The sequence below is a fragment of the Pleurodeles waltl genome, chromosome 4_1 (genome assembly GCF_031143425.1).
Source record: "Pleurodeles waltl isolate 20211129_DDA chromosome 4_1, aPleWal1.hap1.20221129, whole genome shotgun sequence".
Taxonomy (NCBI): Eukaryota; Metazoa; Chordata; class Amphibia; order Caudata; family Salamandridae; genus Pleurodeles; species Pleurodeles waltl.
Genome location: NC_090442.1, coordinates 1,010,076,692 through 1,010,095,997, shown reverse-complemented (window position 1 = coordinate 1,010,095,997; position 19,306 = coordinate 1,010,076,692).

Below are 19,306 nucleotides of genomic sequence, written 5' to 3'. Positions count from 1 at the left end.
AGGTAGTAAGTGTGTTTTAAGAGTCAGGGAAAGTTAGCATTAAAGGCTAGCCAGAGGGTTTTAAGGTTGACAGAAGGGTAGCATTAAGGGGGCACTACGTTTTCTTTGGATTTAAAATAAAATAAATGTATGCGTGTATTTTAAAAAAAATCCGTTAAAAATGAACAATTAAATTAGATTTTGGGAGATGAAAAGCTTAATAAATTCTAACACTAAGACTTGGAACTCCTTGAGAGAATGGTGTTTATTTCTCTTTCCATTTTAAGGTTGTCTCGTTGACTCTCATTGTACCAATGAGGTTGCTGGATTTGGTTGGCAGCATCACTTGAATTGTGGGGAACTGAGTACAATCCCACACCATGTAACAACTGTCGGCCTAATCCATTTCTGGCCAGCTAGAGGACTCTCATCTCTGCCCAAGAGCAGGACCAATTTGTGGCAACTTGGCGCATGATATTATGTCTTCTCAGGGAAATTGTGGTGGATCAGATCTCATCCTTTTCTATCAGTTACATTAGCCTCTCACATGCAAAGACAAAGGCAGAGAATGGTTCAATAAGATTTATTGAATCAGCTGTGACTTAGATAAATGGCATGAAATGCAATAATGAGAATGATGAAACATACTAGATGCAAAATTGTGACAGGAAAAGTGAAACACAGGAAAATTCCCACCATACTGTCACTATGCAGAATATAGGCAATTTACTACATAAGCTACATTAGAGCACAGCCGGATATGCCCTAATCTGCCCTTCAGGATTTACTCCTGGGAAGACATCATCCCCCATACCTGAGTATGACAGTAGTGAAGATGCCTGTTATCTACAGAGACACCATCCCCATATGGGCCAGGGAACCTTTGATCTCAGCAAGCAAATGCAATGAAGTCAGACAGCATGCAGTTGTGGTCACCTTGCTGGAACCTCCCTCTAACGTGCATGGGACAGGGATATGTTTTATAATAAAACAGCTGATGTTCTGAGAAAATGTCCCCACGTAAAAATGTGTGTTTCTGTGAATGTCAGAAATGCAATGTACTACTTGTGCTGACAACCCTATCTCGCTGCAGCCTTGAGGAAAGCACAGAGTGAAAGAATGTTGTGCTAAGAAATGTAATGTTTTCCTAGGCGAAAGGACAACTAGATAAAGAAAATAAGCCACCACGAATGTGGCTGATTCTAAAATAATAAAATGTGACTAGGCTTAAAGGCACAATCAGCAGGCCTAGTTGCTAAAATAACGTGCCTAGAGCCATCACTAAAATGGCTCTACAGCAAGGTCTCTCTGAAGATGAAAAAAAGGGAATGGAGAGACAGCTGGGGTTGCACTACAGCAACATATTCCTCCTGACTGCCCTCCTCCCATCTGTGCTGCTGACCGAGAAGAATAAACACTATAATTATGTAATTGCCTAGAAGGTGTGTGCCATTGCAGTGGAATGTGCTAGACCTTTCGGTCAAGCTCTATTTCAACAAAATAGCTAGACTTGATAAAGAGCTCTGACAACAACATCAGTTAAAGCAGCTCTTGAAGGGTAAACATGTTTTCTGTAAAAGTGCACAACCTTTGCCCAATCAAAACATAAACTTCTGTTCCTCAAAATATGGGTGGAGCCAAAGCCCCTGTGGGTAATACTCCTGAACACCTTTTTTTAGGTTGATCATGTAAGGTCCATCAGAAGCTGTGCTGTCAAGTCAGACCTAAAAATAGAAATAAAGGACTATGAAGCTAAAAGAAAGGAGTTGACCAAAAAGAACATTAAAGCTTCCCTTCTATTGATTTTACCCTAGGATATGTATGGCCTTTACTTTTGCAGGATTGTTGTCCACCATGATAGAGGGCAAACACTCATCCAAGTGTAAACACATTGTTTCTGATTCCTTTTCTGCTAAGAGTAACTTTAGACTTCTCCTCTTCCTCTGATGGACACCCCAGGAAGCGTTCCTGGGAACAAGGATAAATTGGGATTGACAAATTATTTCTAATCTCTGAATTTGGTATAATTATCCACTGGTATTTTGTCACTTATGTTGGTCTATGCAAGCTTCAGTTATGTCTCAATACCCTTGTATAGGTAGGATTAAAATGCTCTCATCTAAATCAGCTCTGGCACCAGCAGTCTGGACCTTGTCTGACTGTAATAGCAACTGATCCCACTTCCAATGAGTTATTTCCCTCTGCTTTTCCGGAACCTGTAGCACCGCCTTCTTCCACAAAATCACACACTGCCTCTTCTGCAACTAAAAGACTTAAGAATGAATCTCCTTCACCTGGCAAACCACCCTCACCTATTTCTTTGGAGATCTTGCTAGATAAGTTCAGACCATTACGTCCTTTTGTTGAGGAGACAAATAAGTGCATACAGAACCTGGATGACAGATGGTCTGTCAAAGAGAGGAGAGTCTTCAAAGGGGAGCAGAGGGTCAGTGACAATCAAGATGATTTACACAAAATTACTATGTTGGAAAAGGAGGTGTCATTGATGAAAAGGGAGCCAGAACATTTGGAAAGTAGGAATAGTCAGAACAATTGATGAATTTATGGGCTTCCAGAAGAGATTGAGGGGGCAGATCTTGTCTCATTTTTTGCCTTATTTCTACCTCAGCCTGTTGATTTAGCACCTTTGAATGTGATACACATTTCACAAAGCACATAGGTTAAATCAACGTGTGAGTTCAACTACTTCTACTTCTAAACCCAGAGGTATCATCCTCCTATTTCTGCTATTTACAGACCTCCTCAAGGTGCTTAATTTTGAAAAGTCCTAAAAGCAATTGACTTGGTCCATATTTTCCTTATTCAGGGTGTTGCCAGGGTCATTGCCAATCGTCACAAGGAATTTTTTGATCTTCATCAATCACTTCAGGTTGTGGCTGCTCCTTATGGTTTGTTCCATCCTTGTATTTTTAAAGTCACAAATAAAGGCAAGACTACAACCTATGAGGACCCTGCTTACCTCTGGATCTTCATTAACAATCATGCGAGTGAGATTATGGACACGTTGAGAACCTCTTGGCATTTATAATTTCTGGTTAATCTGTTTTTTATTTTTTGCAGTTCTGCCGGTTTTCAGATATTTGTCTGTATTCCTTGTTATCTTTATGGTTAGTTGCATTGTAAGCATGATTGTGGTGTTATTAACTTTTCAATTTTTTTTTCCTGTCACAGATGTGTTCGATAATGTGAAGTCCTTGTTTATCCTTTTTATCATATTATCCATATTGGTGCTGTCGTGCGTTGCTCCCTGGTTATGCTACCTTCATTTGGTGTCACACCACCCTCTTCCATTTTTTTCTCTCACTCAGTCAGGTGCTTTCTTTCAATCATCACTTCTTCCATGTGCAGCGTCCTTTTCACTCATTTCTCTCTTTCTCATTTGTGCTTTCCTTTTTTTTCTCTCTTCCTTTCCTTTGGTGTCTCCCCTCATTTGTTCCACTTGCTTATACTCTTGCATTGTTTTTTGTGATCACTGGTGATAACCAAATATACTACCAATTTTTAACAGTCAATATCATTCAGAGTTCTTTCTCATCTAGGTAAATTTGATCCAGATATGGTCCTTGTCAAGGAAGCTCCTCTTTCTAAACTTGAGGCTCAGACATGTAAAAGGGATTGGGTGGGTACAGTTCTGCCCTTAACAAGAAAAATAGTGTCATTATTCTCTGTAAGAAAATATTAGATTTCACTGTCCATCCCAGCAAACCGATGATGAGGGTAGGTAGATAATTGTTACATTTTTGATTAACAAAATTCCCTTGACAATATTTAACTTTTTGATCCCACACAGAATGATTATAATTTCTGGACTAATGTAGAATGGAAGTGTCTACAGTCCCCGACGCCCATAAACATTAAATATCCGCATACTGAAATCAAATAATGGACCCTTTCCCTTTTCTTGACCATCAATCCTCCTATAAATTCCTGCCACATGAAATGCATAAGCAGTTTTGCTCCGCCATGTCTCAGAGAGCCTTGATTGGCTTGTGGAGATCTTTTGGGCCAAAATGTATCTCAAAATGTCTCAGTGAAATTGAATCTATTCATATTTCAGATCAATTTGGACATGATTACCGTAAGCAGACCAAGAGGTAGGTGGTGTTCAGCCTTTACTTCATTTACTTTGGACTTTTTTAAGAATCATAACAATCCTTCTCTTTCTGTCCCATTGTCAAGGGACACATTTGAATCTGCTCTCGTGGTTTCATAATAGACTACGTAGTCAGAAAAAATATAGTTTTTCCAAAGAACATAAGGAGTTACTAACATCTATCAAAACATAAGAGCATCCCTTTTACTCATCTAAATCTAAAACACTCTTGCATGATTTAGTTAACGCTAAATTGAAATTTAATATAATTTTTCCATCATGTTACTCAAAAGTAGTGCTTGTTACTATAGAGGATGTTATAAAGTTGGAAAGCTACTGGCTATTTATCTAAAGGTTAGGAAATACCGAACCAGGATAGATCATTTACAGGACACCAGGGGTCTCCCATTTGCGCAAACTGTGACATCCTTGCTGAATTTGAACAATTTTATTGGTCAGTATATACCAGAAATTGTGCCTTAACAAATTGAAATTGTTAATTATTTGAGGAACAATGATAAAGGTTTCTCTCTTCTGGAAGCAGATATCGCTCTACGAGAGGTTATTCAAGCCATTTCCACTCATAAGGAAGGAAAATCACCTGGGCCTGGTGGCTTCTCGTTTGAATTTTTCCATCATTTCTCTGACCTTTTAAGGACAGAATTATTAGTTATTCCAATACTTTGCCCCATCTGATTTTGCCACAGGCACCTTTCAAGAGGGCTCTATCTGCCTCATACCTAAAGACGGTAAAGATCCTTCCATTGTAAAAACTATCACCCCCAACTCTCATGTTAATGCTGATTACAAACGTTTTGCAAAAATATTGGCCTTCCACTTAGACTCCTTTCTCCCTACTCTAATTGGGAAAGAACAATCAGGATTCATGAAGGGTAGATATGCTTATTTTGTTGAAGTTGTTGGTAAAGCATCCCATTTGTCCTATTCTTTAGCAGCAATCACAATTGCATAAAATCTAAATGTAGTCTATTGAAGGCCTTCTCTGCATCATTCAGCTCTACATTGGCATATTTTCAGTGCTAATTTTATTTCCCTTATATCTATTCTATAAATCTCCTAGAACTTCTGTGGTGGTAAATGGCATGAGGTATCACTACTTCCCACTGCAAAGGCATGTCCCTCAAGGCTAACCTCTTTCTCCTCTTGTCTCTCCTTGCTTTGGAGCCTCTCCTTTCTCGGATTCACAATAAATCACTAATTGCAGGTTTTTAACATGGAAGTCATCATTTAAAGTTAGCAGCTTATGGCGATGACATTCTGCCATTTTGTGTCTAATCCTGCTATCTTGTTGCCAGATCTCTTGACTGAATTTTTCAGTATTCAAATACGTCTCTGGATATAAAATTAATTCTAATTAGACTGAAATAATCCCTTTAAATACATTTTGTACCAAGAAATCTTTTGAACCTTCAAGCGCTTTATGTGAACCTCTTCCAAAATCAAATATATAGGTCTTTGGTTCACAGGTTCCATCACAGAGACAGTTCAAATTAATCTTAAAGAAGGTTTGACTAAATCGGATTGCTTACTTTTGAGCTGGAATCCTTTATTTATATCTTGGTGACGTTGTTTAGATGCTATCAAGTTGGTGATTCCATGATAAATCTCCATGATACTGATGAGAATCCCACTAATCCATTTTAAGAAACTTTTTATTGCTTAGTGCCATTTTTTTATTTTTATTTTTTTTTTTATTGATGGCGAATTGATCCAGTATCTCTTTGACCATACCTAACAACTAAACGGGGGGGTTAACATTCTAGATTTTCTTCAAAATCCTAAAGCCTTCCGCCATCGCCAGATTTCTCTATGGATACGACAGAGTACTTATGCTTTTTCCCCATTATGGCTTCACGTTGAGGAATCACTACTTACTCCCTTGTCTTTTTCTGAGATTATTTCCTCTTTCGCAAAAATCTTAATTGTTAATCATTGAGACCCTCATTATGAGTTTGGCGGTCTCTTGGGAAGACCACCGCGCTGGTGGCCTCCAAAAGACTGCCAGTGATGGCGGTATCTTTACCGTCGTATTAAGAGCCACAAACTGAAGACTGCCCAAATACAGCCACAAATCCGACACCGCCAAGCTGACTGAGGGCGGGAGAGAGACTGTCCCACAACCAGCCCGCCACGCCGAAAAATATGCCACCCGCCATATTAGGATCCACAAATCACCACAGCGGTCATTGCATGGCAGAAAACCATTAGAGGTGCGAACCGCCGCACACAAAAGATCACCACCACCAGAACCCAACACCACTTTGGACAGTATGAATACCCCACACCTGACACACATACCCACACCCACCATATAAAACACACCCAAACATACCACAAACCTTTGCAACTACTACCACACACAGAGATACTGACAGTACGCAAATACACATATTTAACACCTTCACACTATAGGCACACATACACATCTCACGCAGTATACAACACACATCACAACTGCACACAAACACCACAACACACCTGCACACCTAAATAATCACCCCACACCCACCATCAATCCCCAAAAACCATCCATTTGTGCACAACACCCCCACCAAACCACTACACCACCACCATGTCCCTACAAAAGCACCCACTGTAGGAAGTTGGCTCTGTATGTACTATTTCAAAGTAAGAAATAGCATGTACAGAGTCCAAGGGTTCCCCTTAGAGGTAAGATAGTGGCAAAAAGAGATAATTCTAATGCTCTATTTTGTGGTAGTATGGTCGAGCAGTAGGCTTATCAGAGGGTAGTGTAAAGCATTTGTTGTACACACAGGCAATAAATGAGGAACACACACACAAAGATAATTCCAGGCCAATAAGTTTTTACATAGAAAAATATATTTTCTTAGTTTATTTTAAGAACCACAATTTCAAGATTTACAAACAATACTTTAAATGAAATGTATTTAACTCAGGTATCTTAGGAACTTTCAATCATCACAATAACGTGTACAGTTTTGGCAAAAATGGCAATAAGCTATTTTAAAATTGGACACAGTGCAAAATTCAACAGTACTGGGGGAGGTAAGTATTTGTTAGTTTCACAGGTAAGTAAAGCACTTACAGGGTTCAAAGTCGGGTCCAAGGTAGCCCACCGTTGGGGGTTCAGGGCAACCCCAAAGTTACCACACCAGCAGCTCAGGGCCGGTCAGGTGCAGAGGTCAAAGTGGTGCCCAAAACGCATAGGCTTCAATGGAAATAGGGGTGCCCCGGTTCCAGTCTGCCAGCAGGTAAGTACCCGTGACTTTGGAGGGCAGACCAGGGGAGTTTTGTAGGGCACTGGGGGGGACACAAGTCAGCACAGAAAGTACAACCTCAGCGGCACGGGGGCGGCCGGGTGCAGTGTGCAAACGAGGCGTCGGGTTCGCAATAGGTTTCAATGGGAGACTCAGGGGTCTCTTCAGCGAAGCAGGCAGGCAAGGGGGGGCTTCTCGGGGTAGCCACCACCTGGGCAAGGGAGAGGGCCACCTGGGGGTCACTTCTGCACTGGAGGTCGGATCCTTCAGGTCCTGGGGGCTGCGGGTGCAGTGTCTTTACCAGGCGTCGGGTTCTTTGAAGCAGGCAGTCGCAGTCGGGGGGAGCCTCTGGATTCCCTCTGCAGGCGTCACTGGGGGGGCTCAGGGGGGTCAACTCTGGCTACTCACAGGGTCGCAGTCGCCGGGGACTCCTCCCTGTAGTGTTGGTTCTCCGCAGGTCGAGCCGGGGGCGTCGGGTGCAGAGTGGAAAGTCTCACGCTTCCAGCAGGAAACGTGTGGTCTTTAAAAGTTGCTTCTTTGTTGCAAAGTTGCAGTCTTTGTGGAACAGGGCCGCTGTCCTCGGGAGTTCTTGGTCCTTTTAGATGCAGGGTAGTCCTCTGAGGCTTCAGAGGTCGCTGGACCCTGGGGGGCCAAAGCAGTTGGTGTCTCCGTCTTCTCTGCAGGGCTTCAGGTCAGCAGTCCTTCTTCGTCTTCAGGTTGCAGGAATCTAGTTTCCTAGGTTCTGGGGAGCCCCTAAATACTGAATTTAGGGGGGTATTTAGGTCTGGGAGGGCAGTAGCCAATGGCTACTGTCCTTGATGGTGGTTACACCCTCTTTGTGCCTTTGTGGGAGGGGGCACATCCCTAATCCTATTGGGGGGAATCCTCCAAAACAAGATGGAGGATTTCCTAAGGCAGGGGTCACCTCAGCTCAGGACACCTTATGGGCTGTCCTGGCTGGAGGGTGACTCCTCCTTGTTTTTCTCATTATTTCCTCCGGACTTGCTGCCAAAAGTGGGGGCTGTGTCCGGAGGGGTGGGCATCTCCACTAGCTGGAGTGCCCTGGGCCATTGTAACACGAAGCCTGAGCCTTTGAGGCTCACTGCTAGGTGTTACAGTTCCTGCCAGGGGGGAGGTGGGAAGCACCTCCACCCAGTGCAGGCTTTATTTCTAGCCCCAGAGAGCACAAAGGCTCTCACCACGGGGGGGGGCAGAAACTCGTCTCAGTGGCAGGCTGCCACAGACCAGTCAGTCCTGCACTGAACAATTGGGTAAAATACAGAGGGCATCTCTAAGATGCCCTCTGTGTGCATTTATTAATAAATCCAACACTGGCACTGTGTGGGTTTATTATTCTGAGAAGTTTGATACCAAACTTCCCAGTATTCAGTGTAGCCATTATGAAGCTGTGGAGTTCGTTTTTGACAAACTCCCAGACCATATACTTAATATGGCCACAACTGTACTTACAATGTCTAAGAATAGCCTTAGACACTGTAGGGGCACATTGCTCATGCAGCTATGGTATAGTGCACCCTGCCTTAGGGCTGTAAGGCCTGCTAGAGGGGTGACTTATCTATGCCACAGGCAGTATTTTGTGTGCATGGCATCCTCCGGGGGATGCCATGTCGACTTTGCCTTTTTCCCCCACCAACACACACACAATCTGCAATGGCAGTGTGCATATGTTAGGGAGGGGTCCCTTAGGGTGGCACAAAATATGCTGCAGCTCTTAGGGACATTCCCTGGTCACAGGGCCCTTGGTACCACTGGTACCTTTTACAAGGGACTTATCTGTGTGCCAGGGGTGTGCCAATTGTGGAAACAATGGTACATTTTAGGTGAAAGAACACTGGTGCTGGGGCCTGGTTAGCAGGGTCCCAGCACACTTCTCAGTCAAGTCAGCATCAGTATCAGGCAAAAAGTGGGGGGTAACTGCAACAGGGAGCCATTTCCTTACAGCCACGCTTCACTGATGAAGAGTTGAGAGTCATGGTAGATGAAGTAGTCAGGGTAGAGCCACATCTGTTTGGAACACAGGTCCAGCAAATGCCCATTGCCAGGAAAATGGAGTTATGGTGGAGGATCGTAGACATTGTCAGCTCAGTGGGCACCCATCCATGCAAAAGGGAGGACATAATGAAGAGGTGGAACAACATTAAGGGGGAGGTGCGTTTCATGGTATCACATCATCAGATTGCCATTAACAAGACTGGCGGTGGCCCCCACCCCCTCCCGCTGAGTTCACATTATGGGAGGAGAATGCCTTAGACATACTGCATCTTGAGGGCCTGACTGGAATCATCGGACGACTCGACCCTGGTGAGTAAACAACACTGCCCAGGCACCAACTACTCCTGGACAGCATGCATCCCCACCACCCTATCGTACAGGGACAGAGTCAAGCCCACACACCCAAGATGATGAAGGTCCTGGTGTAACTGGGAGAGGGCACTCTGTGCCAGAGGCACAGGCACAGGGAGCCAGGGGCAGTGGGAGGGCACCTGTGGCCCAAGGGACACCCAAGGCAAACAACTGGCCAGGAGTCCATCTCCCAAGTCCTGAGTGCATACCAGCAATCACAGTATAGGTTGGGCCAGCTACTCTCCACCTTGCAGGAGAACCAGCGGCTGCAGAGGGAATACCACCAGGAGGACATGCAGCTGTGGAAGACCCTCAATGTCTCCATGGCCTCCATTGCAGGGGTGCTCAAGGAACTCACCACCATCCTAAGTGTGTCTTCCACCCACCAACAGTCCCCTTCCACTAGCCACATTCAAACCGAGCCCTCCACTTCTGCGGCAGCTAGTGGAATGGAGGCCCTGTCAGAGGACCCACAGACCACCAGCACTCCTCACTCTGTAGCTGAGGAACCCACACACAAGTGAGGGCGACCATCCTGACATCCTGCAGGACCTGATGGCAAGACCAAAACCACTGCCACGAAGTGACCCTCTACTGAACATTCTCCCTTGTGTGCCACTGACACACCCTGTTGACTGTCCACTTTCATGTCTCCATTTTCCCATGGCCCCTCGGATACTGGACCTGGACTACCTATAGCTGGGACATCTTCTCTGATGATTTCACCCACCATGACACCATTCATCACCCATTGCACTTGTGAATCACATTAAACACTTGTGAGCACACCTACTGCCTAGGTGTCTTTATTGTAACAAGTAAGATTTTCTGTTGTACAACATGTCATAACAGTCAACCCATTGTCCTGCAAAAGTCCGTGAGATTGACAGAAGGGGGAGCAAAATGCAGAAATTATAGCAGAGCACACATCTTCTGGATACATGTGTCAAGGGAGCCACCAGACAAGTCAGGAACCAGAATTGCACCACACAAATGGCATACAAATAGACCAAGATAGGGACAACTATCACGATAGGAGTCAATGTTGGCCACTAAACTCTAATCAGTACAACTTCGAGCTCCCTAGTGTGATTTGCCAAGTGGAATCTCAAACCATATTTTGATGGCAGATTAACATTTCCTAGACATCCACACCCAATGGTCCTTCCCTCAGAGCCGACAAAACTCAACTAAAGGCATATTCCACAGTCAGTAAAAGTTAGTTCACACATTCTCCCATTGTGCACTGTGAGGATAAGTAGCAATACTGATGACCCCACTATGTTTGGCACTTTAACTGCAGTTGACATAGCAGTACAAGGAACATACAACATGTACAATACTTAGCAGGTGTGATGCTACACAACAGCAGAGTGAAAATTGACACTGGCATTTTAACAGTCGCACCTCCCCTGATAGGCAATATTTTTCCCTCCTAAACTCACCCAGAGGGATAGCTGTACTCAACATCTCCACTGATGACACACACCAGGAGGAGCTATGTCACAAGGCAGACAGGAGTACAGGTCACATACTGAATCGTTTACACATACCTGTTTCTCATTGGCTGCACCCTCATCATCTGCCTCTTCATCACTTTCTATGTCACCATCATCAGCCACTGGTCCAGCTGCCACCTCCTCCACATCCAGTAATGGGATGTGATGTCTCAGGGCCATATTGTGTAGCATGCAGCAGGCAACAATGATCTTGCAGACTTTTAGTGGCCTGTAGAGCAGTTGCACCCCCCAGAGACGTGTAGACACCGGAATCTGGCCTTCATTAGGCCAAACGTCCTCTTCATGACACGCCTCGTCCTGCAGCGGGTGTCATTGAAACGGTTTTCACCATCTGTAGTCGGATATCTCACAGGTGTCATCAGCCAGGGAAGGTTAGGATAGCCAGAGTTACCTGTGTGCACAAAGGATGGACCTATCTGAATACCGGTAGAGACATAAGGCAGAATGTGAAGAGAGGTGAGATTACAGGGACACACATACTATTGGATACATACCGAGGTGCCAGGCCCTGTCCCTCTCTAGTTGTAACATCATGTGTGGGAAGTTGCTGTTCCTCAGAATTAAGGATTCATGTACAGAACCAGGGAGCTTGGCCGTAACATGGGAGATATATTGGTCAGCGAGACACACCACATGGACATTGATGGAGTAAAGGTTTTTCCGGCTCCTGTACACTTGTTCATTTCTCCTGGGAGGTACCAAGGCAGTGTCGGTGGCATCTATGGGCCCTATCACATGAGGGATATGTGCCATATCATAGAGGTCCCCTTTAACAGTGGCCAAATCCGGACTTTGGGGTACCTGATGTAGAAGGGCAGGTGTTGAGTAAACCACACAGTACATCCTTCAACACAAGACTGAACATCGGCTGTGACATCCATGCTGCCAAGCCCACGGTCATCTGGAATGACCCTGAGGCAAGTAAGTGGAGCACTGACAACTGTACTATGGGAGGGATGGCATGGGGATGACGTACGGCAGGCAAAAGATCCAGCTCCATTGTTGCCTTTGGGAAACCGGGGCCAATGGTGATCACCCCAGCGGTGACGGTCATGTACGCGGCAGGCATGACCACCATTTTCTGTAGCATTACTCACTTGACTCCTGACACCTGTGCAAGCAAGACCTCCACTGCGTGAGCTGCTGTGTACTCTCTCTGGGAGCCAGAATGTCACGTCCTGCAAGAGATAGGGTGCCAGCTTTCAGCCAGGAGAAGCTGAAGAAGCTTGTGGACGGGGTCCTATCCCTGTATGGACAGTTATATGGGGCACCAGAGCAGCAGGTGAGTCTTATGTCACTGTCCTGTCTGATAGTGATGTGTGTGAGGTTGAAAGGCATTGGAACGAGGCAGATGGAGTGGATGCATGGAGATGAGTGTGGAGTCAGAACATTAGTCGCGTGAAGACACATAAGTGTGGCTATGAGGTATGTGTGATGTCCACTGCGGTCACTGTGATGCCACTCTATATGACTTTGTCCTTCTGTCTGTGTCACCCATGCAGGTCAGCGCCCATCAGATGAAGGAGATTTGGCGTGCCATTGCAAAGCAAGTGCGGACCCTGGGGGTCCATAGCTGGCACTCACTGCAGAAAGAGGTGGGAGGACCTGAGATGCTGGGCACGTAAGATCGCAGATGCCCAGCTGGGGGACACCCTCCCAATGAGGGAGGGGAGCCCATTGAACGCTGAACCCTCTAATGGCCCACATTTTGGCGGTGGCCTACCCTGAGGTGGATGGGTGCATGAGGGCACCACAGCAGCCTCAAGCAGGTAAGTACACACTCACACCTCGATAATGTCATGCTAGTATGGCTTTGGGTTTCCTAGTGGTGGAAAGATGTAGCATAGATCATTGGTGGATGCACATTTACTAAGGGTATCAGGCACCCTGGCAGGACTGGTATCAAAGAAGTGTGCCTATACCATGCAGTCAGTGACTTATGAGGGCATTTACTTCCAATTTGGGATGTTTGTGGTCACCCTTAACAAAGTTTGAGAGCCCAGCTCCTACCAACAGCATACCTGAGGTGTCAGGGCATTGTCATCAGTAACAGTCTACCACTGTGACAAAGGTGATAAGTAAGTTCTCAGTCAGCTGCATTGTACTGTAAGTGTAGATAGGCACGACCGGAAGTTAAAGGATTAGTGGGCATGCTACCTACCCATGCAAGATTCTGTTGAGTAATGAGTACATGATTTGTCAATATAAATGACCATGAGAATGTGCCAAGTACTGGGCAAGTGTGACTAGTATGACCCTCATCAAGTACATGAGCAGTTTACATCAGTATTGATCTAATTTCCCCCATGGTTTCCTACTGTTATTGCATGCATATGTGAAGGCATGGCCTGCCATGGCATAGCAGCAGATAATGATGTTGTTACTCTGTATGAATATTGGGTTGGTATTGATGCATTGCACCCTGTCTTTCTCTGCCACTCTTCCTCCCTCTCCCCATCTATCTTTATGTGCATCAGCATCCTCAGTCGCTGGAGAAGGAGCACCAGCGAGTGGGGAAGCTGCAGCCCACGGGACCCAGGAAGTTGATACCAGCGGAGCCGAGGGGGCCTGTGGGACGGAGGGTGAGGGGAATGCCACAGGGGAGACAGGATCGATGATTTCTCCTCCGATGGACGCTCCCTGGCAGTGGCAGACCCATCTGGGACCATCCCAGCACCATCCATGTCCGCCACCCCCTTACCAGCACTGCCCTCCCTGTACCTCCCCACCCAGTTGCCCGTGCCCGTTCACCTGCTCGCCCACCTCTGCCCCTGTCCCACTCAGCCCTGCTGCCCTAAATTAGGAGGCTATTGACCTCCTGATGTCCATCTCTGTGGAGCAGTCAACCATTGTGAATGCCATCCATGGACTGGCATTACAGATGCAGCAGCACGGTGTCCTGACTGCCATGCAGAGATCCTTACAGGCTGTGGCATCCTCATTGACGGCAGCCAGCGTCCCTTCTTCTTCCGTCCCCTCTCAAGCTACCTGTTCCCAAACCCACACCCATCCAAGGCACACTTTCATACCATCATGAATCCACATCAACAGACACTGTTTTAAGGACCAACACAAGCACCACAAAATCTACCACTGCCATGCAAACACACAACAGACACATGCAGACACAACATCCACTCCCTACATGGAGTCCTCCTTCACCTCCCCCCTCAGACACTACACCACGCAAACAGGCAGTCACCACATCATCACTCCCAGATCCTGCCACTAGTGTCCTCATTCCCACCATCACCACAATAGCAGACCCCCATACATGCACCCCATACACCACATGCACACTCAGCACAACTCTCAACACCCCCACATACAGCACATCCACTCTACCTGCAGACACCACCACAACATACACTTACACATCCACCCTGCATCCCCCTGCATCCCCCTGTATCCTCCCCCCTCTCCCTCTCCCACTACACCTAAACGCTGACACTCACCCACCCAACAGTCACACAGCACACAGATGGCATCCACGCTTGCACCTTCACACAAGGCACCTACATACCTCTTGAACACTCAGTGTCCCTCCACTCCCAAACGTTTTTCCCATGACCAACCTTGTGTCCTTAAAAATGTTTCCTGCAGGAATTTTGCCTGTTCCCTCCCACTGTTCAAGGCCCTGTTCCCCCCAAGCGCCCTGTTACCCTCCCCCATACCCCTGCCTTCCATGGTCCCCCTGGTACAAACCGTGTCCCTCCACTACCTAAGAATTCTATCCCCACAAAGCCCAAGATTACCCCTCCCAAACACAAGCCCCCCCTGCCCAAAAGCAAAGTCCAAACCTAATCCTCCCCCCGACTCAAACCAAAGGACCCCCCTCCAAAAATAAGGACCTCCCCCCATCACCCCTGGACATTGCCCTGGATGCTGGGGGCACCACATTGATTTGGACTGGTCAGTAGGCCTATATTGTACATAGTTTTGGACTTTATATTTATTGTCTATTTAATATATCTCCACCAATGACCTGTTGGTGTCGACGGTACCAAACGTGTCCTGGCTTCCTTTTCACATGTATGTGCTGTATATGTGTGATTTGGTGTGTGTGGTGTGTGGTGTGTGTGTGTGTGTGTGTGTATGTGTGTGTATTGGTACGGGTGTTTGCGTGTGTGTGTGGACGTGGCTAGCCATGGCAGGGTCGTGTGTGGGTGTGTACTAATGTCCTTCCATCCAGTGTGCGCTAGGTAAGTGTACTTACAGTTGTTGTCATTGCTGGCGTCACTAGTTCTGGAGTTGTCTGGCCAGCAGGAGCAGTGGAAAACTTCCAGTTCTGGTTCCATTGCAGCTGCGGACGTGCCTGTGTCCCTGAAGGTGAGTGTCCCCTTTTATGTAGTTTGTTTCCGTCAGGCTTTTCATGGTGGTGCAAATGTGGCAGAAATCCTGGTGGTGTGCAACTTTGTATTATGGTCGGCGGTTACATGCTCCCCACCAGCCTGGAGATGCCTACCGCTGTCCGTGGCGGTCCATTCACACTGGGAACACCGCAATGGTCATAATATGGAAGTCTTCACCACTGCCCCCGGAGGTGCGACTGCCATCGCCGCCATGGCGGTCTGAGGACCGCCAGACTTGTAATAACCACCTGATGGTTTAAACATAGATGTTTACTGTTATGTTCCCACTCTTTCTAACACTTTTTTTCAACAAGGTTTTTCTCCAGATGCCCTTGTGGTACAAAAAACTCCATCATAGACTCACTATCTTGAAAGGGGTCCAAAACACACAATACCTTGGTGTCTCCACGATTTCCAATAAAGCAATCTATTTTCGTTCCTAAGTTTCTGTCACGTTTTTGTTGCCCTCTCTCATTTTAATCTAAGTTCTCCCTTCTATTAAACTTAGTATTGGATGCTGTTCCCTGTTTTAATAGTTTGCCCATATCCTTTTACTCTCAAATTGGGATCTGACAGGTTTTACCCTCCTTTCCTAAAGCTTCCCTCATATATAAACATATCTCATTTTCTCTTTCGAGACCGAAATTTAGGATTGAACTCCTGAGGGAGAAGAATTTAGACCTTACCTGACTGTAGGAAAATGCCCCTGATGGCATGGTTACCCCCTAACTTTTTGCCTTTTATTGATGCTATTTATGATTGAAAGTGTGCTGAGAGCCTGCTAACCAGGCCCCAACACCAGTGTTCTTTTCCTAAACTGTACCTTTGTCTCCAAAATTGGCACAGCCATGGCACACAGATACGTCCCTTGTACATGGTACCCCTGATTCCAAGGGCCCTGTGCTAAGGGAAGGTCTTTAAGGGCTGCAGCATGTATTATGCCACCCTGGGGACCCCTCACTCAGCACATGCACACTGCCTCACAGCTTGTGTGTGCTGGTGGGGAGAAAATGACTAAGTCGACATGGCACTCCACTCAGAGTGCCATGCCCACAACCTGTGCATAGGTAAGTCACCCCTCTAGCAGGCCTTACAGCCCTAAGGCAGGGTGCACTATACCACAGGTGAGGGCATAGTTGCAGGAGCACTATGCCCCTACGGTGTCTAAGCAAGTTCTTAGACATTGTAAGTGCAGGGTAGCCATAAAGAGTATATGTTCTGGGAGTTTGTCAAACACGAACTCCACAGTTCCATAATGGCTACACTGAATACTGGGAAGTTTGGTATCCAACTTCTCAGCACAATAAATGCACACTGATGCCATTGAGGGATTTATTGCGAAATGCACACAGAGGGCATCTTAGAGATGCCCCCTGTATACCAGCCCAACTACCAGTGCTAGGCTGACCAGTTTCTGCCAGCCTGCAACACCCAGATGGGTTTCTGGCCACATGGGGTGAGTGCCTTTGTCAGTCTGTGGCCAGGAACAAAGCCTGTACTGGGTGGAGGTGCTTCACACCTCCCCCTGCAGGAACTGTAACACCTGTTAATGCAATTGAGTAGGAATCAAGGTAGGAAATGATTTGTAGTGCAGGATATGTGCATTATTTTTCAGATAATCTACTGCTGGATACATGCCAAATTGTTGAACTCTTAAAGTTGTGCATTAATTTATTTTTCTTAACTTTAGGTTGCCGACTACATGAAAAATATTGTGCTTCTCTAATTTTCTGGATCAAAATATTGCAATTTTTAGATAAAAAATGCAATAAATAATTGAATGTGGGGTGTTTTTTCTAATACGAGAAATATAATTATGCAAATTTTTTCTCAAATATGGGAGGGGTCGCAAAGACTACCATCATTCATATTGAAAAGTGGTGAAGTTCTTGGACCCAAACTGCTGAGGTGGGCAATCCATGTACAGAGTCAGTTACTCTTTTACGCTTCATGGTAAGCCAAGAATTCACTTTGAATAATCATTATAAAATGTTTATCAACTTGATAAGGGGAATAAACGCTAAGACATATAGGGCCTCGTTACGAGGCTGGGTGTCTTAAGACCACCAGCCTCACGGTGGCGGTCAGGAGTGCCACTGCTGTGGCAGTCCGACCGCCACATTAAAACTCTGGCAGTCAGACCGCCAGGGTTCCACCATCTCCGCTGGGATCAGTGAGCCCGACGGGTTGATGGCAAGTGGAGGTCGCAATCCGCCAAGGCAGCGCTGCACGTCGCGCTGCCCTGCTGATTATGACCTTGTTCTCCGCTAGCCTTTTCATGGCGGTTTTACCACCATGAAAGGGCTGATGGAGAACAAGTGCAGGGTGCCAGAGTGGGGCGCTTGCACTTGGAGTGGGCAGTGCAGGGGTCCCACTGCCCAGCACCCTCGCAATGTTCACTGTCTGCTGTATAGACAGTGACCATTGCGAGGATGCTTGTGCACCCTGCAGGTGACAGCATTGCGGCCGGCTAAATTACGAGTCAGAGACAATGCTGCCTCCTGTTTCCCGCTAGGCTGACAGGTGGAAACCGAGGTATCCACCCGTCAGCCTAGCGGGAAACACCTAATAGGTCCGGTGGAATGGTCGCCACTACTGCAGCAGCCAAGCTGTCTGGAGTTTAGCGAATGGCCTATCCCGTCCGCCATACTCTTATAAGGCCCTTAGTTTTCTAATTTCAAACTTCAATTTACTGTGTGACGTATTTTCTAGAAGGGATGTTTTTGTATTTTACACCAGGTTGCCTGGGAAAAGTAGAAAAAAATCCCTGATTAAAAAATCTACTCTGGGATACATTCACAGTAACCATTGCCAATTGAAAATCAATTAATTTTACCTGAAACCTTTTTTGTTGTTTTTTTCTTATACTGAATTTGTAACAGTAATATAGGTAGAGGAATGCTTGTGAGGCAGGAGGCCAAACACCAGTGGCACGTTATTATCAATGATTTTACCATGAAAGGTGTACATTTGACAAAATGGATAAGGATAACTTTTTAAAGTATCATCCGTCTAAAAGATTTTGCTTTTTTAAGGGTTCCTAGATTTTGTGGGTTTGAAAATATTAGTATGCATTTTGGGGATTTTTTGTTATGAAGTGGGAAGGCGTGATGACTAAATGTTACTTTTAGGTGTTCAAGAATATTAATATCTAAGCGTGTTAGTTAGGGTGGGGATTGGTGCTTCGAAATGTTAATATCTGAGTGCTTTCAGCTGGGATGTAAAACTGGGAGATCCCTGCTTGTTCACCTTTTTTCTATACATGAATCTTTTTGATCTGGGGATGGCAGGTATTTGTCTGGGAACATGTTGAGTATGTACTGGGAAACATCTCGGTTAGATTCTAATGGTTATACTGGAGCAGAATGCAACCGCGCATCACCCACACTTTGTCGCAATTATTGCACCATAAATAATCCCCAAAAATTAGGCAAAATGTGGGGAAAGGGGTTAGGGAAGGGAGCAGAACCTTTTGGTGAGAAGTCGTAGACACTGTCAACCAAATGCTCCTCAAATGTTCTATCTTCCAGCATTTACATGTGCTAAGTTATAAGTTTCCTACCCTGGTGAAGATGACGTAAGCCTTATATCACCTTGAGTTTGTTAAAGTGGATGGTGTTTGCTCTTGAGTGGGACTGAGTGATGGGGTGTAGAAATATGAAGGGCAGGATAGCATGTGAAAGGAGAACCACCTGTTATCTAACATTATCACAATGT